This window comes from Helicoverpa zea, chromosome 15, assembly GCF_022581195.2.
Source record: "Helicoverpa zea isolate HzStark_Cry1AcR chromosome 15, ilHelZeax1.1, whole genome shotgun sequence".
In the NCBI taxonomy this organism is placed as follows: Eukaryota; Metazoa; Arthropoda; class Insecta; order Lepidoptera; family Noctuidae; genus Helicoverpa; species Helicoverpa zea.
In genome coordinates, this window is record NC_061466.1 from 3024301 (window position 1) to 3050650 (window position 26350).

Consider the following 26350-nt stretch of genomic DNA (forward strand, 5'->3'; position numbering starts at 1 on the left):
CAGTAAGAACTCTGTGAGGCAACAAGTAATTCCACTCACAACTAAGCAAGGTTTTTTCTCACGTGTGTTTTCACAATGGCCCGGGGATGCAATAAAAACAATTTAACTTGTTTGCCTTCTGACTTCGCAGCAGGCTAAAAACTGTCTCTTGAGACAATAGTTGCTCTAAAATGTTCACTAAAATTATATCTAGTGTTAGTTTTGTTTAAAGTAGGTGCTTTAAACTAAAACTGAAGTTTCTATTAGAGGTAATAGTCTAGCGCCTTTAAATTCGGAATATTCACTTCGCAAGATTCTTTGTAAGATTTTTAAGTTTACATTAGATTAACTCTACAAAGTCAAACTAATGACGCTTAATAATTATTGACTTTAAGATTAAAGTTGTTTAAAACTGTTAACTTTTAAATAAGTACACATCGATTCAACGATTTATAAATAAGTATGAATTCAATTTTCTAAGTTCAATTAACATTAAGTTTGCGGTTTTTGGTTTTTCTAAAACGAACTATCAAGAATAGAAAATATTGAAACCGTAAACTGAATTGAAACCAAGTGCATCGTCATTCGTGAAATATTCAGCAGCAATGGTCACGGAGTCAATCAATAATTCTTCACAACATATCAATATCAAATAATAGTGAGTTTATTTATATATCGTGTGGCAGTTATGAAACATGCAAGTTATTCGCACAGCATCGCTCCGTGCACCGTGACACGTATCCTCGTTATTTATACATAACACGAGCGCCGGTCATATTTAATGTAATGAAATTTGTTACCTTTGACGTGAAACGTTTCAATTTGGTAAAATTGTTAATTGTGTAACATTTTTAAACAACCTCGCTTCAATTTCAAGCTGCCACGTGAACAACGATAACAGTTTTCTATTAAATAAAAAGAAAAATATTTATCAAAGGTTTGAAGAAAACTTGAGCTCTTTAAGTCAGCAAAAGAGTCAGCAAAAGAGCGCGAAAGCACCGGTCGAGAGGCCCGAAGTCGACCCGAACATCACCGAGCGGGAGCCGAGTGCGCAAGCAGCGGCCGTCCTCGAGCTTCAAGGACAAAAGGACACACGACACGAAGCTAACCCGACCATTTCCGAGCGCGAGCCGATTGCGCACGTGTCTCGAGTCGCACCTGCGTCTCGGGGACACACAGCTACTTCGAGTGTGCAAATGCGTCAAAAATCTTTTGCCGAAGTAACGCAAGAGGGAATTTGGAAAAATGAATCTCAGTCGCATGAATGGATACAAGTACAGAGAAAAAGATACAGAAACAGGTTTATAGGGAATAGAGGAAATGCCATAGTTCAATCTGATTCTAACTTTAAGGCGGCCGATATAAAAATCCCGATTTATATTTATAATGTGGCGAAGGCTGTGCCCGTGTGTAGCATAGTCGAATATGTAAAGAATAAAACTAATATTGAAGTTACGATAGAAAAAATGAATATGACTGTCGAAAAAGAATATGATTCTTATAAAATATTTATACCTCGAAATAAACTGGATACTTTTATGCAAAATGATTTTTGGCCTGAGGGAATAGCCTTTCGACGCTTTGTCGATTTTAAGTGGCGAAAAAATGGTAAAAATAATAATTTGAAGAACATAAATGAGCATGATGGATGTAGTCAAGTTAATTAGTTTTAATTGTAAAGGTGTGAGCAGATCGAAAGATTGTGTGAGGCGATTATGTGACGCAGCTGATGTCGTCGCATTACAGGAGACTTGGCTTCTGCCGCATGATATTCCTTCCTTGGGAAGTATAGATGATCGTTTTGCTTATACTGGAAAGTCAGCAGTAGACACGTCTGCTGGTATACTGAGAGGCAGGCCATACGGTGGAGTGGCTTTGCTTTGGAAGAAGGACGTGTTTCCCGTAGCTACCGTTATCGAATGTGATAGTGCGCGTTTATGTGCCGTAAAGCTAGGTGTAAGTGACCGGTCCATAATAATCTTTTCTGTGTATATGCCCACAAACTGTGTGGATAATTTGGCAGAATTTACAGAGTGTTTGTGCGAAGTAAATGCAATTATAGAAAATAATAGTGTTGAGTCAGTGTACATACTGGGGGACTTTAATGCGCACCCGGGTGAGTTATTTGCCAATGAACTCATTAACTTTTGTAGTGAACAACAGTGGTCTTGCGCCGATCTAGAACTATTACCATCAGAATCGTACACTTTCGTTAGTGATGCGCACGGCTCGCGCAGATGGCTTGACCATTTTGTGTTGACGACTGCTGCGAGGCTCTCAGTATTAAAAATATTAGTAATGTATGACATTTACTGGTCGGACCATTATCCTATTCTTTTGGAGTGCAATTTAGAGTTAGTTAAGGCTAAAGTTATTAAAAATAGTAATAGTAACAATAAAGTTATATGGGGAGAAAGGGACTCTAGTCAAATAAAGAAGTACCATGATGCTTGTCACTCAAAACTTAAACTTATAGATTTTCCTAGTCAATGTCATAATTGCGCAGATCGAATCTGTTCAGATAGTAGTCATAGAGTTATATTAGATAGAATATATAAAGATATAGTTGATATAATGACTGAAGCTTCAATAGTTAGTAATAATTGTAATAATAATAATAGGAAAAATAGAAAAAGATATGTCACAGGATGGAACAGACATGTCAGGGAGGCTCATGTGGTGGCTAGGCGGTGCTATTTAGAGTGGATAGTTGGGGGAAAACCTACTACGGGAGATTTATATAATAACATGTACGAATCTAAAAACATATTTAAACAGAAACTAAAATGGTGTCAAAGTAATGAACAGCAAATTAAAATGGATATTATAGCAGATAATCACACAAAGAAAGATTTTAAGAACTTTTGGAAAAACACTAATAGTCTTAATCCAAAGCCTGGCCATCCAGTGAGCGTCGCTGGCATTCATGAACCATCTAAAATAGCCGAGGCGTTTCGTCTTCATTTTAAGGTAGATTCCTTACCTGTTGGGGATGTACAGGAGGGCATGTTGCCATGTGGGGGCAAGGAAACGGGTGTCGTTGTCAGGTTCACAAAGAAACAGATACGGAATATAATTCAGGGCATGGTCCGCGGCAAATCTCCCGGACATGATGGGTTAAGTATAGAACATTTAAAATATGCCGGAGTTCATTTACCACGTGTTTTAACAATGTTTTTCAATCTGTGTTTAAGTCACTCATACCTACCAGAACAATTAATGCATACAGTTGTAGTACCGATCGTAAAAAACAAAAATGGAGATGTCTCGGACATGTCGAATTATAGGCCGATATCTTTAGCTACAATTATAGCCAAGGTATTGGACAGTCTTCTTGATAAACACTTGAATGAGCATATAAACCTTCATGATCAGCAGTTTGGCTTTAGGTCAGGTTTATCAACAGAGAGTGCTATCATGTGTCTCAAGGAGACTGTCCAGTACTATGTAAACAGAAAGACGCCTGTTTATGCTTGTTTCTTGGACCTGTCAAGGGCATTCGACCTTGTGTCCTACAGGAAACTATGGGAAAAAATGGAAGGGGAGACAACGTGTGAACAAGAAATTGTAAATATGTTAAAATATTGGTACAATGGACAAACAAATATTGTAAGATGGGCTGGGGCATCATCAGATGTGTACAGGTTGGATTGTGGTGTGAGGCAGGGTGGCTTGACCTCACCGCGTCTTTTCAACCTGTACATGAACGGTCTTATTGGAGAACTCAGCAGCACTGGCGTCGGGTGTCATATTGATGGAGTTAGTATTAATAACATTAGTTATGCGGACGACATGGTGCTGCTGAGTCCTTCAATCTCAGCCCTGAAAAGGTTAGTACGAATTTGTGAGACGTATGCGGAGTGTCATGGACTGAGATATAACTCAAAAAAAAGTGAGATACTTGTATTTAAAGCCGGTAATAAAAGTTACACCCCAATACCTATCACCTTAAGTGGTAACGAGCTGAAGCAAGTGTCTCACTTTAAATATCTTGGTCACTGGGTCTCAGAAGACTTGAAGGATGATAGAGATATGGAGAGGGAACGTAGGGCGCTGGCGGTCCGAAGCAATATGTTGGCCCGCAGGTTCAAACGATGCAGTAACGCGGTTAAGGTGACGCTTTTTAAAGCGTATTGCCAGTCGATGTACACGTGTTCCTTGTGGGTTAACTATACGCGGACGACGTACAGCGCCCTGCGTGTACAATACAACAACGCCTTCAGGGTACTGTTGGGGCTGCCCCGGTATTGCAGTGCCTCGGGCATGTTCGCAGACGCGCACACTGACGGGTTTCATGCCATCATTAGAAAGCGATGCGCTTCCTTGTTACACCGAGTGCGAACCAGTTCCAATAGTATCCTGAACGTGTTGACAGATAGGTGGGATTCACCGTTACTGAGGCACTGGATTAGCCTACACACTGCAATGTAATCTATTTCATATGTTGTTTTTCTTTTTTGTATTCGCTCATATGGACTTGTCCGAAATAAAGTTTTTATTATTATTATCTTGTATGTCTCTACCAGAGCTCGGGACTATAGAGTCCCGGATTTTTGGGAGGCGAACGTGGGGCCGAAGCCAACACGCTGAAGCCCTTTTGAGACAACTTTAATGAAATGGTGACACAAAACCGACGATTATCCCTGTATACACTATAGAAATGTACCCAAGGACAATCCCCGGTTCTGTGCTAAACTATTGCTAACTATGGATGAAAACTACTTGGGCTATTGTGATGGGATGCTAGTGGACTAGGAATGGGGAAACTACGGGAACTATGGCACCTGCCGATAACAATGTAATAAATACACGTAAAAATGGCAGGTGGAGACTCGCCAACTCACTTACTGGGCCCCCGGGAATCAGTCGCTAAATCGCAACAAGGGGGCAACAGGTACATGAGCGGCTGAAGGGTGAGGATACCTCGGCGGACTTTAAACGCAGATCACGCGCTCCCTGTGGGTCCAGCATCACCGGCCCACTCGCCACTTACCACGAGGCACCTACCCTCCGAACGGGCTGCTAGCCCTACTCTAGCGACTCCACTCTGACCGGCCGATGAAGGCAAGCCAAGAGGCGGGAGACCTATCCCCCGTCATGCTTCACTCCGGCAGGCCGGAGGTGGGGAACAGTATACTCTCCCTGGAGCACTCGGATATATAGCCCCGCGGGGTCGCTACTCCCCGTCATCCGCCTCAGATGCCCTGCGGGGCTTATTATTATTATTATTATTTAAAATGAGAAAAATAGTGAAAGAAAACCGCGGCCGAAAGGAGTTCTTTATTAAAATATTGTGGCTTCATAGGTTGTAAAACGCTGGCCGCATACCACGCCACGCTTACGAACTGTAAAAGCAATTCAATCAAAGTAAACTTATACTTCTTCATGCACCTTTTACTTCGAGGAAATACTAAATAATATGTGCAATATACTTCTAGCCTCGTATCGAAATGCTCTGGGAGTTTCGTGGAAAATAGTACCTACTAAAGATATTATCAGGAACTTTACGATGATATGTTCAAACGGGATATTGGGACTCTCAGCTGGAACAACGTACTGCTTCTTTAAGGGATTGTTTGGTAAACATCACATTCTTTGATCCAAAAAGAATACAATGTGATTATAAATTCATTAAGTACAAATTGGTGCAAAAGGTGCAAAAATAAGTGTTATAAACCACGCTCAGTGATCGCGTTAGATTAAAATAGCAACTTGAAGGCTATTCGGGATTGCGGTCCACAAAATCTCAAATTCGGCATCAACACGACATCACTGGAAGGGTGTTAAGTTGTATTTTTATCGCGTCACGCGTTCACCCTTCGGGGTAATATTTAAAAGGTCTCTCTCTCGGGGTCGTTGGAATTAATTTCGGCTATAGCCAGGATAATTTCATTAGCCTACGTAATCGGTACATTGCGGGACGCGGAGAACCCTGATATTTACGACTTAATATCGCACGGACGTATTTATTCAGATAATATATATATTTGTTCTCCTTGGTTTTAAGCTTTGTTTTAGTATGTAACATTTTCTTGCTGTAATGTTTTGGGTTATTTTGCGTGGTGACCTCCTGTTACAACATTATCCTTTTTACATCATTTTCGTGAGACCCATCTGGGCGTCTCATATGATATAATATCACTGTCGATCAAACGAAATTTACTATGCTACAAAGAACTCAATAAACATAGATTTACACATTAAAACAAATTGCCTAAAGAAACGAACTTAAACGTAACTTGGTAAATAGACCTGTTTATGGTAACTGTAAACAATGAAAGTAAATTGAATACAAAAAATAACTTTAACGATTGCCCAAAACCAGGAAAGTCGCACCATTCGCGTTTTTGTGATAAAGTTTTCCCGCTGTTTCTCCGTAACCTAGTTACAAGGCGAGATACAAATTAGCGAAGCAGAGTGATATACATCTAAGATCCCACTAGAGGAGTAGCGCTTACAGATAAGCCAAAGGCATTAGCATAATCAATTCAGTGATAACGAATTCCTCTCGCAAGCATATTGAAAATACATCTCGCGACTTTATTAACGTGACAAGTGAAGCGGCACATTCATAAGCCGTGCCGGTAGATTCGGGCGCCTAAATCTTGCCTCCGAACACCTCAATAATTAGCCGGTTATTCGCAGCAGTCGAGCATCGCGGCATGAATAAAACATCGTTTGCGAAACACAAGTGCCATTATAACGTCCAATCTAACTTGATCTCCCGCCCCCTTTCTTGTGATGACGATGTGGAACATGTTATAGGAAGGCGGTGCGATGTTGGCAGGTCAGGTTAATTTGGTCTTGATTTACGGGGCCTTCGAGTGCACGGGCCAAATCAAACAGGCACCGTGCAAATAAACGGTGACGTGGCTAACATCGGCCGCTATTACCGATAATGGGATTAATTACAATGCATTGCTCGTTTGTATAGAGTCTCTGCGTGATTCTTTAATGCATGTTTGAACGGAGCTTAATTCTAGAACGTTATTCGCTGTGAATGCTTTCAAAAAACAAAGAAGTAACACTCTGTTAGTGTATGCTTAAAAGGAAAACAATACTGTTTTAAACTACACATTGCATAGAGAAACAACGTTATATACTAAGGGAATACCAATCTTAAACCAAAACACGGTTTAATAAAACCCGTTCCGCTGCCGGGTGGTGCAAGTTCGGCTTCTATTCTGCAGAAATGTTTAGCTAAACCCAATAGTTCGCGTGTGCTAATTGTAAACTTCTCATTTGAACTGGCTGTAGTAAAATCGCTGTGTATTATCGATAAAGTTTTGCTGCATCGGGTCTTTTCGAAGCGCATGCATCGCTGTGCACCAAACGTGAAATGCTCGCTCTTGTAACTCCCATGTTAAATATGCCAATTAGTTCTGCAGCTTCAAGTTGCTTACGATTCAGGATATTGTTGTCTGTTATTCAATTAGACAAGGTTGCATGTTCCTACATTCTTCTAACCTACTTTTATTAAAAGGTCTTGTTCCTTTTTACCAAAGACATCAAAATACAGGTCGCACCAAACTTAATAACGGTTTTAATCATCATCCTCCGAGCCTTTTTCCCAATCATGTTGGGGTCGGCTTCCAGTCTAACCGGATTCAGCTGAGTACCAGTGCTTTACAAGAAGCGACTGCCTATCTGACCTCCTCAACTCAGTTACCCGGGCAACCCGATACCCCTTGGTTAGACTGGTGTCAGACTGGCTTCTGACTACCCGTAACGACTGCCAAGGATGTTCAATGATAGCCGGGGCCTACAGTTTAACGTGCCATCCGAAACACAGCCAATGGTGTCTAAGATATACTTAGAAAGTACATACAGACTTAGAAAAGTTGCATTGGTACTTGCCTGACCTGGAATCGAATAATGCAACTTTTAACGGTTATAATAACGGTTTTAATAACGAAACAAATTAAATGGGCACATCATGAATAAATTATAAACTTTGTATCAGTCAAAGCTCTAGACTTAGCCTTAAATAAACTGGGAAATATTATGACAGCTACTCGAACCTTGTGAATTTTTTTGTCGAAACTGTGTGGCAGTAAATATGCCTGTGTAAAAATCTGTTTATTTTGAGCTATAACTCAAAATATTACTCAAATATATGCATATAAAATCCAGAGTTTAAACATAAAAGTAAAAAGCAGAGTGCGAAAAATCATATTTTACTTTCGTGTACATGGCAAGCTATTTTATTATTAACTCATGGATACGGTTTTACTATCTACGACTGCTTTCATCATGCATAGATATTTCAAAATACTACGTAATTTTTGACTAGGTATATTTGTTTTGTTGTAAAATGTTCCTGTCATCTATTTAACATTTAAGCTAAATTTATTTTGTTTTAATAAATTATAATAATCATTAACTCGATGTAATCGTATTCACATGGGCATAAAATGGATAATGATGAATTTTTTGCCCAACTTAGTACGATTAAATAATAACATTGTGTTAAAACACTATAAATGTATTTTATAAAAGTGTACAATCCAGAATGAATAATCTGCTAATATTAAATAATCGACATTAATTAAATGAAATACGTTCCCATTTTAAAATAATAAACAGCAAATAAAAAAGCGTAGTTCATTTTGAACAATAGGAATTATCAAGTAGCTTATTATGCCGAGGCACGTGGCACGGAGTGCGGTCGACGTAGCACAATATGCTACGCCCCGGCTACGACGCTCTACGCTCAGTTAACGCTACGGACTTCGGGCTACGACATTCAGAAGCTCTACGAAACTTTGATTCCCCCACAATAATAGGCGGTTTGCTTTTAGTTAATTTGTATGGAAAATGGGAGCACATTTTTAAATTGAAATGTGGAATGTTTTTTTTGTGGAAATTGAAATAAATCAGCATTCTTATTTGGGACTTTTTGTGACTGTTACAGTATGATTAAAAAAGTATTTTTTAAAGCTCTAGCTCAACAATAAATAGCCGTGGCACAGCACTAGAGTTAGTGACGTAGCCTGCTCGCCACGTCACCCAATTGGGGCCAAACACGGAACACGTCCGGACGCAGCCTCGCGGAGAAATGATGTTTATACGCCACTAGCTTCTGCCCGCGACTTCGTACGCGGATCCTGTCCCTTATGCCAGCGACTACGGGGTCAACAAAATCAAAGATCTCTGATATTGAATTTTAAGGGCCCGTTGACTTGAAAACACCGGAATACGCATAACCATTAGAAACGTTCCATATATTTAATTTTTGTACTTTAACGGCAAAAGCACAGCAGACTAAACAAAATGCTGAGAACTGAACCGCAATAGACGTGACCATAGGGATAAAAGTAGTAATTCTAATTAGTCAGCATTTAAGTTGTGTGTGGCAAAAATATTACACGTATTATTACGTAAAAAACCATTAAATAGATGACAAAGTCGTGGTGACTTAGTGGAAGTCGTGGTGGTTTAGTGGGTAGAGAACCAATCTCTCAAGTATGAGCGTGGGTCTTTGATTCCAGGTCTGGCAAGTACCTGCCAATGCAACTTTTTTAAGTTCGTATGTACTTTCTACGTATTTTTTGGATACCAATGACCGTTATTTGGAGGGGATGTTAAACTGTAGGTTCCGGCTGTCATTGAACATTCTTGGCAGTCGTTATGGGTAGTCAGAAGCCAGTAAGTCTTACCAAGGGGTGTTGGGTTGAGCGGGTAACCGGGTTGTGGAGGTCAGATAAGCAGTCGCTCCTTGTAAAACACTGGTACTCAGTTGCATCGTGACTGGAAGTCGACCCTAACATAATTGGGACAAAGGCTCTTGAGATAATAACGACAATAATAATGAGATATAGGCACCGCAGGACATCTAAGGCTGATGACGGGGAGTAGCGACCCCGCGGGGCTATATATACTGAGTTCTCCAGGGAGAGTATACTGTCCCCCATCTCCGGCCGGTCAGAGTGAACCATGACGGGGGTAGGTCTCACGCCTCTGGCTTGGCTTGGCCGTCCAGAGTGGAGTGGAGTGCTAGAGCAGGATTAGTAGCCCTGCTCGGAGGGTAAGTACAGGGAGCGCGTAATCTGCGTTTAAAGTCCGCCGAGGGATCCTCACCCTTCAGCCGCTCATGTCCCTGTTGCCCTCTTGTTGCTATTCAGTGACTGGTTCCCGGGGGCCCAGTAAGTGAGGTGGCGAGTCTCCACCTGCCGTTTTTACATGTACCAAATACATTGTCATCCACTAACATCCCATCACAATAGCCCAAGTAGTTTTCCTCCATAGTTAGCAATAGTTTAGCACCCAAACAAACAGATTACCTACAGTTCAGTTCGAAGGTAATTAACTGGCGGAGAATCTTAACACCGCGATTCAGAAATGAGACGAAAATGCACAGCGTTCATCATCCCTTATTTTATCACCCGTGGGGGTTGAATGGGGGTTGAATTAATCAAAATCGTATTTAAGCGAACGTCATCATAAAATTCTGATTCGTCATCAGGACTTCTTCATAAAATCTAAGAAGATGTATACAAAATTTCATCCCCTATTTTATCCCCTTAGGGATGGAATTTATCAAAATCCTTTCTTAAGGGTTGCCTACGCCATAGTAGCTTTATGCATGCAAAGTCTCAGTCCGATCGGTTTAAAACTGACAAAGTTTCATACAAACTTTCATCCCCTATTTTATCCCCTTGGGGGTAGAATTGATCAAAATCCTTTCTTAGCGGATGCCTACGTCATAACATCTACCTGCATGCCAAATTTCAGCCCGATCCGTCCAGTGGTTTCAGCTGTGCGTTGATAGATCACTATGTCAGTCAGTCAGTCAGTCAGTCACCTTTGAGTTTTATATATTTAGATTTGTACACTTACACCCAACTAACACGACCATCAGATGCCATGTGGTATAAAAAAGAATAACGAGGATTTGCAGTGTTAGCCAGCACTATTTCACCGATATTTTTAAATTATGAATTGTGTTTTTTTATACACTAAAGGGTGTGTAATCAATTGTATAGAGCATATTGTAAAACTATGGATTGCATCTTTTTTATAAAAAGGGTAAGTAAATAGGCATATTTCCCACATTGTAAAACTAGGTATTGTGTATTTTTTTTTATAAATAAGGGGTTAGTAACCGATTCACGGTGTTAGGATATCTAAATTATTTTTTAACACAGCGTGGATTTGACAGTTGTGTAATTACAATCGCTCTCTATAATACCACTCCGTCAAAGTGGTTAGTGAAAATAATGAAATATACCACAAGTTTAAAATAATATTTCATATTTTTCCGCTTGTAAACCTTTTTTTATGAGACGATATTAATCTTAATGTGCCGGTTTTAATCATTTTTATATGAATGTGTCCAGTGACGATTAAATCTAGGATATGAAAAGTTTACGCAGACTACGACTCACTCATCGAATCCATCTGTGGGCACGGTAGTGCCCCGCCAAGACCAAAATGTTTAATATCGTCTCTAAATCCTTTCCGTGCAAAATATTGCCTTGGTGCTGCAAGACAAACAAAGTTACTTAAAAAGTATTTAAAGAGGTCGTCCGTGTGGTAATAAACCTTAACAATAGATAAAACTGTTATTAAAGGTAATTTTACAAAATAAAATTAAATTATAAATTTAAAAAAACCCCCGACCCAAAAAAAATTACGCAATTAAACCCTATAAAAAGCAAAAAATAACTTTAAACACTACGTAAGTACCAACTAAAGCATGTCAGACTAAACAAAATTTTGTCGTGTCGGGGGACCGCTCTAATTTATTAGCCTAACGTTAGAAGTAATTATAACTACTACATTATATATACTACTTATAACTTTGTATATAATTGTGTTTAGATACGTGTTTTTTATACGAGTGTTGTAATTAGGTAGGTATCATTTGATTTATGTAAGTATTTTTAAAGGTAAAAAGCGGTCCCCCGACACGTCAAAATTTTATTTAGTCTGACATGCTTTAGTTGGTACTTACGTAGTGTTTAAAGTTATTTTTTGCTTTTTATAGGGTTTAATTGCGTAATTTTTTTTGGGTCGGGGGTTTTTTTAAATTTATAATTTAATTTTATTTCATGCTTTTTGAAGGAGCTCCTTAATTTTTCCTTCCTTCATTTAATTTCTTTTATTTTAAGATGGGGTCGCTATATGCGATCACGGCTAAAGGAAGCTTTTTAACAATCCTCATGACAAACTGGCTCTGGGAGAATTGCACAGATTGAGAATCAATAAAGATTAACTTTTGGTCATTCTAGATTTTCAGCAAAAATATTCATTCCGGCATTCCAGGGTTTCATCCGTCACATCCCATTTCCAGCATCAGGTTCTCGTCAATTAGAATCATGAAGAGAACTAGTCAAGACAAATTCAACGAGCCCAAACTCGATGCGTTTACTAAAAGGCAGTTCAGGGTTATGTCTCCTATCTTCGTGCCCTAACAGCAGACCAGCTCAGCGGTTCCAGAAGACATTAGTGTTTCAAATTTCAGATCCCACGTATGCTTGCAAGTAAACTGAGCGTGTAACATTCCTATCACACCTATCAAACGAGCTGATGACCTTGAAGACCTGAACCGATTTCCACCAAACATAGCTAAGAACACTCCCGAATGACATTCCTTTCAAACAAAAAAAACCGCATTACAATCGGATTATCCGTTTGGGAGCTACGATGCCACATACACACACACATACACACACACACACACACAGACACGTCAAACTTATAACACCCCGTCGTTTTTGCGTCGGGGGTTAAAAAGGTAATTATTTAAATTAAAAATAAATTAATTGACATGATTAAAATGAACGTATTGTTGTAAAAACCAAGTGCGAACCTTGCTATAATGCAAAAAGCAAATTAAATATGCAATTAATTATTATTGACACAAATATCGAATAATAATTATTCATTTTAGTTTTATACATTGTTTGTTAATACATTACTTTATAATTTTATTATCATTTTAGCGTGTTGGTTTTTATGCTAGATAAAGTAGGTTAAATGGTTTTTATTGAAATTATTCGTGGGAAGTAGGTTAACATGATTATTTCGTCTCTAATAATAATGACATACTTAGGGAGGAGACGTAAAATAAATTGATGAATAAAATTACAAAGAATTTTATTAACATTTTATTAACGGAACTATTAAAGATTGCGTTAAGCATGAAGTAATTAAGATGTGATTATTTTTAATTCAATTACTTTCAAAATCAATGTACTTCGGACAATCAAAACACAGTGACATGATATGACATTTTCTATAACGACCAAACGAGTGTATCCGAAGTCTAACGTAACCGATTACCTGTCGGACATGCACAAATACGAGTAGACACACATCAGCGAGTTAACCATCAAGTCGTTATTAATCGAGTATCGATCGCTCACCAAACGATGATCGCAGCTATATCACGCGAGATACACCGCAAGAGTGGAGTGGGTCGTCGGTCGAGGGGCCCATTGTATCGGCTTGAGGGCCCAACCCTCCATGCTCGTGCAAGTGCCTCCAGGGCCCTCGTGTCGTGTACCACGCATTATACATACCTGTAATCGATGACTGTTTATGACATTTATGCATGTGGTCTATCCGCAGCAGGTAATCTTACCTAATCCCGACTATTACCGCACTATTCCAGTTACGTGACAAGAGTTAATCAAAACACCATTCTTCAATTTATTTTGAAGTATTTCCATGATATCATGTTACCGCAAAATAATAGGCTTCAGTTCTGCCCAACACCCGTATTTTTTTCGTAAACGAATTGAAATAAAAGAGAAAAAGAAATTAATTGCCTGCTCTTGAGACTCTTGACAGGCCGTATAATTGAAGAACCAAATTTTTAATCACGTTTCGTTTTAATAAAACTCTATTAAATTTGAGTACCCAAAATTAAAACGTTTATTTTTTGTGCTTTTATTCATAGATACAAAGTTTAATTAATAGCTTAGTCAAATTAATTTTTTTTGTGACAATGAACTTTGTTGGCGGTGACATTTGTCTGGAAGCCCTGAGGTTAGTTCAAATCATTAACTCCAATCAAACTTGTTTGGAACTTTGGAATGTCATTTACGAAAAGCTTTCACGACTATTTCTTCGTTTAGTTTGTTTCAAGACTTTTAGGCAAGTAGTAAATGTAATATAATAATAGTAAATGTGTTTCGTAAAACTGTGGCGTTGGGGCTGATGTTGGTCGATTAAAATTAATTTTTGACTACTAAAATTACTATCGTTAATTCGAAATGTTAAATCACTTTATATAAACTAACAGTATTTAAAAGCTTGTGTGTATTTCATACGTAAACGTATTACAGACAAGACACTTGACCACTTACGGTTATTTTTTTCCTTTTCATAGTAGGGATGTAGGTGGGATACGAAATAAAAAAAATAGCGTGAAACGTTTTAATTATCACAAAATTACTTTCAGAAATAATCATGTAATTAACGAACAAGTAAAAATTACAGCACTAGGTAATACAATAGCGCAGTTTAAGCTCCAATGTTCACCGCAGGAAAAAAACTAAATGCGAAACAAAATTCAATAAGCATGGGCGCAAACAAGCCAGTTGAAAAACGTAAACAAGCAGAGCTATATCGCTCGTCAATAGATATTGCTCGCGTTGTTTGCACAACTTCGAAATTTTTTAAATGCTCTATTTTGTTTTTGCAGTTGTTGGATTAAACAAAATAAAAACACAATTCATGTTCCAATTTATATTGTTAAGCTCCAATCTGATATGATCGTTTTGTGTGAATTTTTGTATTTTTTTGTAAATTACTGCGATTTGGGAATGTGCATTTATAGTTTCAATATCTACTGTTCACTCAATTTGATTCACTGTTAGTACTTTGTAAGTTCTCATTCATAATTGAAAATACTTTTTGCATCAATAAGTTGTTATTTTAAAGCACTAAGAAAAATGGCTATCTCAGAAAAACGGTGCAAAAGATGCAATCTCATAAAAGAGCACTTTACGAAATTGATATTGGAGAAAAAATCTCTACAAACTGTACACAAACTTTATAGTAGACGAAAAAATATATGTCGTGACGACCATTTTTTTAAACGACCAGTGTAAAAATACAACGGCGACGTGATCTTTTCGCAAATTGCTGCGATTACACGGTAATGTTCGAGCCTCGCCTTAATTTGTCTCGGGGAGACTCGATATAAGCGCCTCGCCTGACAAAATACCTGTCAGATAATGTTTATGCTGGAAAAAATACATTCCCTTTACAAATTTTCATTTAAAAGACTAATATATCAATACTGGCGACGTTGCTGGCGTTAATAGGACCGGCTTCTACGTAAAAATAACATTGCAACAGCAATATTGCAGCCCACAACATCACGTACTGTAGGTTACGTTACTTACGATACGTTTTTTTTTTCTTCATAAATACACAATACCCCATAACCACGGTATCATAACATCCATTTCGTATAGGCACGAACACATTTACCCAAGCCTAAACAATCCAAAAACAACATTATTTTTGAAGCCCCATATCCTATTACAATACAAAATCGTATTATTTAAAGACACAAAATAATATACCTTATTTAATTTTCTCTCACGTAATGGTATAGAATTTTCAGCATTAAAGGTGCTACAGGGTAGAATAATTATTAATAACAGTAGCGAATATAACTCAGAATAATCACACCCAGGTACGTAGGTTAAAGCATTATTATGCTGCTCTATGCATAGAAGCTTAGTACTATGTATTGTTTAGTCCTTGGTCACCAACTTAATTGGTTATGACTTACTAATTAGGTGGAAATTCTAGTTAATACTGGAATGGTCCGCACGATAATAGGTCTGTTATGAAATTTCGAAGATGAATTCTATTATGCTAACGAAGCAATTACTGGAAGATGACTGAATATTGGAAACTAATTGAGCCGATGAGAAAGATGTTTGTTCACGTCGGACTAATATAATAGGTGACTCGAGTGGGGACTAATCATGGAACGTGGTGACGTCTATAGAATTTTTATGACCGTGATCGGCATTGTTTTATGAACGAGTCACGAAAAGAAACGAGACGATTTGCTTATCCAGATAAACATTGTGCATGTTATCTTCCTATTTACCACAGTTGCTACAGTAAAGAAATATTAAAATAACAATTACCTAAAACTGCATGAACTCTGAACTAATAACACGTAACCGCAAGACGTCGAAGTCACGCCTTTCACAGCACCGACGACAATCGGAAGATAATTAGATCAAAGTCCTGATAGGAAGCACTAGGCATTAGCATGATGCTGACGTGGCTAACGTCGACGTCGAAACGTGAACGTCTGTGTCTGCACTTACCTATCAATTTGAATTAGACGCTCCGCCAGAACGCAGGTAACCGTACCGCCTTTGAATACAACCTTAGACCACTCCGCATATAGCTATTGATCTAGAGATAGATTCCAAGAACCACGACGAATATCCTTAATATGATGAAAATGGTTGTGGCGCACACAATGGTAAAGTATTTCAATAAACACAAAGAACGTTCCCAAAAAGAAAACAGAAGTTATGTAGGTGCGTTACTATTGAGGAAAAAATATGCAAACACTTTCAACGCCCCTTTCAAGCTGAAAGGTTCTCAAGATCATTACATCCATTTAATAAAGCCCCGAAAATGATGTTAGTCAAAATCCAGAATAATGGAGAAGAAATGAGGGGGATCTTCCGTAAATCCTATTTCTTTACTTCGGTTACGCGAAATGGGGAGAATTTCTTGCAAATTGGACAGTGGAAAAGTTGTTACCTCACTCGCGTGAACTACACTGAAGCCAATTTTCATTCTCCAACGTTAAACTTTGAATATAATTTGCTGAATAGACTTTAAAGCTTTTATTTGTAAAATTACAGAGAAATAGACGAAATGTGCCCCTAAATTCAAAATATATTTGTGAAGCGAGGAGAATTCTTGTCGTAGCTATTCACGTCCGCTCATGTATCGGCTCACTTTGTGTAATGTATGCAAAGCGAGCTAATAAAACGCGAGTCGCCCCGGTGGCGCAGTAAATTCGAGAACAGTTGACATTTATCCAAAGTTACATCCGTTACAATAACAGTCGCAGTTACGATATCCGAGCGCGCTCTGGCGTCCATTTGTTCTAGTTCCGGAGGCAGTGCGCTGCAGCCAGCTCACTCTAATGTAATGGAAAACTTTACACAAACACGTTCCGAAGCTCGCGCGGATTAGACGTACAGAATCGCGCGCCTCACCAGCTCTCCGCCGCCCGCCTTAAAACATCATTAAAATGCACAATGCAACTCCCTCCTGTATCTTAGTGGATATAAAAATATTTGCCGTGACACCACAGCCCAAGCAAGCATTTAATCAAGTTTACCTGTACGCTAGAAAGCGTAGTTCATCTACCAAATTATTTTAATTAAGCTTTCTCTAACCGCTATTTATTAGCTATTCTCTGTAGGTGGCTGTTTGATGTCGGTGTGAACAAGCACCAGATACTTGAGAACGCTGCGCTAATCAACGCTTAGAGCTTCGCCTTGCTTGGAATTCAGCAGCTCTATAGATCAACGTCACACACATTATTCGTCTTACACAACGTTTCACTCTACGTCAAAGGATTACAGCACTTTGGAAATCCTAACCTAAAGTGTCTATCGATAAAAGATTGTGTCATATTGATATCGAAAGTAATTTATTATTTGGCCCACAGATAAGGGACAAACGGAAGCAATCATCGACGGATAAATCTGATATATTTCTGCCTATTTAAGCGGTAAAAAATATGGCGCAGTAAACGTGTAAGCACCGTGTTAGGTGAGAGATTGATAACTTAATTCAGAGTCACGAGCTGTACCGTTCGGCCCTTTTGTGACGAAGGCTCGAGCTTTATACACGTCTAAGTAACGGTTGGTGCTGCCCGAAGGAAATGAGAAAGTTATCGGTATCTAAATCCTCGCCCTGGGGACCGTTGAGCGTTTTCCTAATAGATATAAAATCCGGGGCTTCGTATAATTCAATTTCGGTGTGTGGAATGGTAGGTAATGGTGCGGGGCCGGTGTGCGATTTATGTGTGGTCACGTTGACGGTGCGAGATGCAATCTGACGAGCGTGGCGAGCGCCGCGTCGCGCGTCGTCGCCTCGTGTCGTCGTCGTTGTCACCGTCAGCTATGGTCAGCTGCCCACGACACATCTGGCTAATATTTACAATGCTTAGCTCCGTGAATTATCGTTATGCATATTTTCTTCACATTTTAGCTGAATGCTAACCTAATCCTTTTGTAAAGTGTATTATTATTTCCACACCGCTTAAACGTTTTGGCTTTACCAGTAGGGGTTGATTGTAGTACTATACACCTCCTCATATTAATATACGATATTCCGGCGAGTGTTTTCAAGCTAATAGCACTGATGGTTTTTATGTAAAGCGGCGCATTACAAAGCTTTTAACGAGCATTTTATAGCAAACTAACTAGAACTAGCAGCAGAATCTACCAAAGAGAGCGCTTAAACACATGTAAATTGGTATTGTTTGTTTATTTTTGGGGCTTAAAAATTCCCTTCATAAAATATTAATGTTATTTCGAAATTTCGAGATTGATACCGAGAATAGTAGTTACAAGAACACAGAACACTAGAAGACTGTTCAAATAAGCGGCCGTCAAAGTTCAACATAAATCGGGTCGAGACATAATGCGAGCCGATAAACCGTGCAGTTAACATCGTAAATTATAACATCAGAGGTCGAACGAGCCGTAGGTCATATCCTTAACATTAATGTTATCTGCAGTAATAAACTATCGGGGGTGTCCGCTAATACTTGTCGTTATATTCACCGGACTGCGCACGTGAGTGGGACAAACGAGACTTCAATGATCAATTACAACTATGTACTAACTAAGAAAGTAATACAGGCCCATTTAAAGGACTGTTACTTTAGTTATTTTTTTTAATCATAAGTTCCTTTAAAAGTTTATTCATTTTTATTCGTTTTATATTTAAATGACTTGATAAAAATGTGTTCAGTTTGTAGTTATATTTCTATTTCTATCTCCAATTCACTCAATTATTAACAACTGACATCACTTATCAGTCAAGTAGAAATCGAGATTATATCGGAAATAACTTTTTAAAGGCTTCTGACTAATCAAAGTTATGGCCAGTCAGCTGTTTACATCTGCTAAATAATTGGTTTCAAGATAAACTTTTGTTCGGCGTTTTTAATTTGCGTTAGCTCAGAATGAGCAAACTCGGTTTTAAGTACCGCCCACGGCTGCGAATCAGAACTTTTAGTTTCGCAACTTTTGTGCCTAGGGAAACAAAGGATGCAAAAAATATGATTTATTGAGAAAAAAATGTATATTTCTACATACCTATACATTTTCATATTTACTTAGTGTTAGTATAAGGTTGCATGGTTTCACAAACCCATGTCTCAGTATAAACGTGTGGAATTTAATCACATCTGTTGCAAAGCTAATGACTCTCGCGCAACAGAGTAAAAGGACGTGGCACATTACAGCAGCACCGCAACAGCACGGCTCCACACCAGCATTTAAGTTGTCATTCAATTTAGAGCATTAAATCGTGTATATTATAATATATTTCGTAATGTCAGAAAAAGCCAACGGCGAGCAGTCAGCGTGCTTGCCGCTTCCACACAACTCGACTCGCCGCCCGCGTGCTGCAAGCGAGTGATCTTCATGCGTACAGCGCGCCGACGGCGTGCTAATTGCGCGCCGACTCCGAGCCGGCAGCGAAACAACGTCATTACGTCGTGTTCAATCATAACATCAATCATAATCGTCTTAAAATAATATTGAGTTTGCGGTGACAGCAAGCTTACACCTCGCGGCCGGCGCGCCGACGGCGAGCGGACGGCGCGCCGACGGCGAGCGGACGGCGCGCCGACGGCGAGCGGACAGCGCGTGGTTGGCGCGCTGTCCGCTCGCCGTAGTCTTAATTCGAGGCGACGCCGTGCTGCAGCCGTGCTGTTGCCGTGCTGCTATAATGTGCCACAAGCTTTAATATTATGTTGTGAAAGTTTAATGCCAGTGTTACGTGTGAGAAGCTTTTTTCTATTTTGTCGGTACTTAGCCGAAGCGGCGGACAGTCGCGTCGTATGTCACAAAGAGAAAAGTATTTCTCATTTGCTCGAAAGAGGAAAAACAGCGAAAACACAGCACGTCCCGCCCTCAATCTCCTTTGGCTCGGAGACAAAGGAATATTATTTCAATTAAGACCCACTAAACTAACACAAAGTCTACGAGTACTAGCTCATGATAGCGGCCATATTGTTTAATTAGCGTAACACGAAAACAGATTTTATTTTCTTTTCCGTTTCCTCGATAACGTAAATGGTCATTGGTAAGGCCGCAACTCAAAGAAAAACAGAATAATTTTAGATGCACACTTACAGACCTTTAGTTCTCGTATAAATCAAGATGTCACAACATACCAGTTCGATCCAAAGAACACGCATTCAATTAATGTGGAATGTTTATTTAGACTTCACTCGTGGCCTTTCTTGCGTCTCTGCATAAAGGTTATGGCACATTATAGCGGCACCGCAACAGCACGGCTCCACACCAGCATTTAAGTTGTCATTCAATTTAGAGCATTAAATCGTGTATATTATAATATATTTCGTAATGTCAATATGAAAAAGCCAACGGCGCGCAGTCAGCGTGCTTGCCGCTTCCACACAACTCGACTCGCCGCCCGCGTGCTGCAAGCGAGCGGTCCTCATGCGTACAGCGCGCCGACGGCGCGGCGGCGTGCTAATTGCGCGCCGACTCCGAGCCGGCAGCGAAACAACGTCATTACGTCGTGTTCAATCATAACATCAATCATAATCGTCTTAAAATAATATTGAGTTTGCGGTGACAGCAAGCTTACACCTCGCGGCCGGCGCGCGGCCGGCGCGCCAACGGCGAGCGGACGGCGCGCCGACGGCGAGCGGACAGCGCGTGGTTGGCGCGCTGGCAGCTAGCCGTAGTCTTGATTCGAGGCGACGCCGTGCTGCAGCCGTGCTGTTGCGGTGCTGCTATAATGTGCCACAAGCTTAACTCCTAGAACAAACGCCTAAATCACGCCATACCAATGTAGAAGATTCCTTATCTATTCGACCTTATATTTGACAATTAGGCGATTTTATGACTAGTAATTGGAGCAGGCAGTAATACTTGGGAAACGTTGGTGTAATTGATTCAATAATAAAATCAGAATGATCGCGATTACAATAAATAAAAGTTGTAAACGTTAAAAACCACTATAACCATGTACAAGTTTAACAAGTTGATCTCGTAACAGCAAACTGTGCCGTCGCAGAATAAATCCTGTGAATCCACGCACCGGGACTCTTTTATTTCTAGTTTTAAAATAAAACCCTCGACTGCATTCAAGTAAGCTGGTAACGTACGTAACATTGTAGTACTGACAGGCAGAACAAACACGAACACGCCATATTTCAATAAAGCTTTCATAAAGAGTGCAAAACTACAGGAATTCAATTTCGGTTTGTCTTTTAAAGTGCATTGTGAGCCCCAAGCGTCAAGGTAATAAACAGCATCATTTTGAGGCTGACTGTATCGTTCAAAAACGATAATGTTGAGAACACGAACTAGTTCTATATTTGAATTTTCCTTCAGATACAATGTATTTAAACCAGAGCTACATTTTAGCTGTACACAAGTAGCTTTAACTGTTCTCCCTCACAGTTCAGAGTAAACTACTGGCCATAATTTCCTGAGCTACAATACGCACGTCCTGGTTCGCGGCAGTCCGTATCAGTTAGTCGTTGTCTGTAACTAAAACTAGCTGAATACCAAGTGAAAACTTAGTCGGATTGTGACACCAGCACAATATTACATATTACGCTAAGTTCCGCTTGGCGCAACGTTAATCCCAAATGTAGCTTTTATGAACACTAGCGTCGCAACGCGTCACTAATATTTCAAGATAAGTCCTGGATATTAAAATATTCTCAAGTTGGCGGAATCTCTGCGCTCATGTGTGGGTGAAGTGAAACATTGTGTCTTAGCTACTCATTATCCCGCACACGTTTTGATATCTTCTTAAAGAGGATTGTGACTTCCATGTGTGTCGACGACTGCATTTTAAGATTATGCTTCAAAGAGCGCTGAGATTTATTTCATTACAAAATCGCATTCCTATTTAATTATGTCGAGTTTAGTCACGGAACAATATTTAATTGCGTGAGTTACATTTCGATTCAAATCTGTTTGTGACTGGCAGTTCTTAAAATTGCATAATAATTCAGTATAATTATTTTGACTGTTTACCAAGGATACAGTTTTTATAATAAATACTTTGATATTCATTTGCAAATGTACGTGTTTAATATTAATCGGATTACATTCACCTGCCGGCGATTGCTTCACAGGGCCTTGGACAACATTACTTATTAACGACTAGTTTACCTGATCGTATAATGTCTGACTACGATATGAACCCGCAAACACCTCTGATTACTAGTAATGAAATGCTTAATTCCAAATTAAGCCTCAACAGTTGATTACCTGAAAAAGAAAAACAAAAGTGTCAAATAGAAAGACAAATCATTAATTGCTGACACTCGGCTCCATCACCCCGCTTTTGTTTTTCTTTCATTGTCCTTTATTGCAGTCCCGGTGAAAAAATATCTTCCGTTTACTGTGAAGCTTGAGATAAATTTGTCGAATATTTGTCCTTGTCAACACGACTTTGCCGTCTCCCTATTGTAAGCGACATCTCCTCGGCTGATTAAGAGAAGTTGGAGCATTCCACGCCACTTGCAATATTAGCGGCTCGGCGCATCGCAGCCGACCTACACAGACCCTACTTTTGAACTAGCAAGTTTGTATTCAAAACTATTTTACAAGCGAGATAAATTTTAACAAAGTAACATCGTAAGTTCCCAAAATTCAACTAAAGAAACTGGCATGGAGAACATCTCTGTTCACTTAGGTACACAATTTAAATACACAACACATTCCGATTACAGAGTTTCCCAAGAGAACAAGAATGGCATTTAGGGATGATGTAATTATTGGTAATGTTGGACTTCATCCAAGCACGAAACACTTAGCCATCTGTTCCCATCTAAACATAAACTAAGTTAAGCAACGATCATCACAGATTGACGTGAAGTCAGAACCACGCGCGTTCACTTGCGAAACGCATCGCGTCCTTGCAAACAGATTCGATTAACATTTGCAACTTGTAACGTTCATACCAAATTAGTTTCCGGAGTCGAGCTGGGAATGAGAATTGCATTATATACATAACACATTCATTTGAGAACGAGCTTGCATCAAGCACTGTTTTATAAGGTAAACAATAGTGAATTACGGCCAGTTTCTTCATCAAAAGTAAAAGTCAAAGTAATGTCTAAAGTAAAAGTAACGGTCAAATTCGTTTTTTCAAGGCTAAAGTGACAGCAAAACTAATAGAAAAAATGAATTTGACCGTAACTTTTACTTTAGACATTACTTTAACTTTTACTTTGGCTTTAACTTTTGATGAAGAAACTGGCTGTTAGCAAGTTAAACCCAACTTAAGTTATCTTACTTGCTATAGAAAGAAGCAGATGTGTAGAACAACGTATTCATAAAGCATCTGTGCTTAGCTTGCTACACCATAAAAGCTGCACATCATTTATAGATACGTCCAAATTACGAACATAAAGTCATAACTTTTCCTTCCGCATCCAGCGCACGGGAGCATAATGAGCCTGATAAAATAGCTCTCAACGAACAAACCCGAACAGTCGTACATGCTGTATTCTCTTTCAATACTAATGAACCGAACACGCTGTGCAGCGTACCGTTGGTTCAGTCGCAATGAAAACTTCAATAATTCGCGCATCAGCGTGTACCTGCAAACGTGTTGCTGTAACGGGACCAATTAAGCTGTAAGCACTAATGAGCGTATATGGAATTCCTGTGGCATTATTATCGCTGTGAGAGGACACAATTGACAAATTAATTGTGACGAGCATTACGAAATTGGACTGAAAGCTGATAGTATGCAAGATGAATACAGTAATTGGGTTTAATACATAAAACTTTGATATTTTCAATGAAATTGAATTCTCGAAATTGATTGTATAGATACAATAACTTCAAATTTATATCTACGCTGCTCTATAATCCAAACTGAACCATCCGATATAATTTCAGAAATATATCTGAATTTATTGTCTGACACATTTCCAATTTTTCAGTGACACAAATAAAAATCAATTGGCATCACCATTCATCCATTGAGACTAGTATAAAACGAATTTCTAAACCTCAAAAACCTTGCCAAGAAGAACGTCAAACTCCTTGGCTTTATTTCTTAGAGAAATGAAAAGGCAATAGCGACTACAAATCATAAACACAAGCCTGAGCTAACGCAATAAAGAGCACAACTGTAAGGTTGCCAGTACTTAGTAGCTGCTTAATCTACTAAACCTCTGGTATTACTCGCAACGAATTCCCTCGCGCCGCCGCCGGCGCAATCCGGCCCGGTATTAATTAAAAATAACCACAAACTTTCCGTTCCATACTAATGGAATGGATGCTGTCCACTGCCAACTTTTCGAACAAACAAAACTTCATATTGTTCAGTACAAAAGGAAATGTAAATGTACCCAACACGTAAGTTTGGGTTCGGAGCGGGTTCGCACGGACTGCGGGATAGGTTCTGACACTTGTTTTAAAATTGTAGTGGATTACAAAAAATAAAAAAGCTTGCTCAACTTATACCATTCTGTAGTTTTATTTGTTCTAATCCGAATACCATTGTCGTAGTTTAATCAAACTTTATGGTTCGTGAACAAACTGAAGTTGCATAAATATTCTAGGTACCTTTTCATAATTTTATCGAAATGGACATTATTGAAATGATACTCAGCATTAAGGCGGGAATTAGTTGTTTTTATTAATAACTATATAATAGCAAAATAAATAAGTTTTCGGTTTATGTTCTTTGCAAGTAATAAACCGTAAACAAAGTTGTAAAAAAAATGTATGCTATTTATTATTAGAAGAGTTTCAATTGGGTAAACTCAATGTCAAGTTATGATGGTGTCACGATCCTTAATGAGAAGGCTCTTAACTTAGTTGGAGGCACCGCAAACCGCATTTGAAGAAAACGGTACTTAGCACTTCACCATTATGTGGGTCTTACCGTTGATGTCGTACCGTTAATGAGCCTCATTATAATGGTGTTGGTGGAAGTTGTAAACACACAAAAAATATCCATCGATGCAGGCGTGCTATAAAACTAGTTTCGTATCCATTGCAACTTTCCCACTTTTTTTTTTTTTTTTTTATTTATAAAGCCTTACCGCAGACTTGAGGGTCCGCGCTTTTATTTACATTTTTTTTTTTTTTATTTAATTATAATTTTTTGCCGTCTTGGCCTCACAACTTATGTCTAGTCTTAAGACTATGTGAGTCCACCGCGTATTTACGTTTTTATTTTAATATTTATATATATATATGTATACAGAAATTTTTTATTACTTACACAATACTTAACACTATATTCATGGACTTTGGCAACTTAGTTAAACACGATTTTGGGACAGGAACGGATTGGGGATTGGTCTCATTTCCCGCTAGCGACTAGGGACTTTGCGAGTGCTAGTAGGGCTAACATGACAGTGGAGTCTCGATGTTGCATGGCCGTCTTGAGGTTGTATTCGACGACCGTTTTTATTGGCGCGTCCATCGCTCGCTTTATGAAACGGCCAGTGGCATCGTCGGCGTCATCTGTGTAATAGACGCAGCTAGCCGTATGTCTCGACACTGCCACTACCGCGTGGGAGACGCTGTCATGAATTTGGAGCTTCCTGGACTTAGTGTTTATGATGACGACGCTGTCGTATGTCAGTCCCTGAGCCTCGTGAATGGTTAAGGTACGCGACCCTTCACCGGACCCGTATCCCTGGCTAATAAGAGAAGATTTCTCTTCTTGCGTATGAACCAAGAATAGGGTGTTCTGGGCGGTGGTCGGTATTTGCGCTCCCGTAAAACCCTTCAAGCTCAGGGAATGAACATGAGACAGCGACGTTTTAGAGGAGTATATACCTGAGTATATCTCGCTGAGTGCGAAGGCCACATCCATCGGGTTACGGTGGGTGCAGAGCAGCTCCTGTGTGATGCCAGCCACCAGATATGGACGGGTATACTTTAATGGAAAAAGGTTATCCCTGTCCAAATATGGTAGCTGATTCACGTCTCCGATGAGGACCACCTCGCTTGCACCAGACAACTTTGCTGCCATGACTATGGCCCCGAAGTGGTTCATGAGAGCTTCGTCTACCGTCAAGCGGTGACATTTCTCATTTGGCTTGAACCCGTTGGCTAAAATTGAGGCCATAGTGCGCACCTTTGTCTTCGCCCTATCGCCCAAT

At 39.3% G+C, this 26350-nt stretch overlaps 1 protein-coding gene across 2 annotated transcripts in view; it reads right to left on the reverse strand.

Annotated features, from left to right (window-relative positions):
* Positions 1-26350, reverse strand: part of LOC124637160 (furin-like protease 2) — a 194111-nt gene that overhangs the window by 77055 nt on the left and 90706 nt on the right. The window lies entirely within an intron of this gene.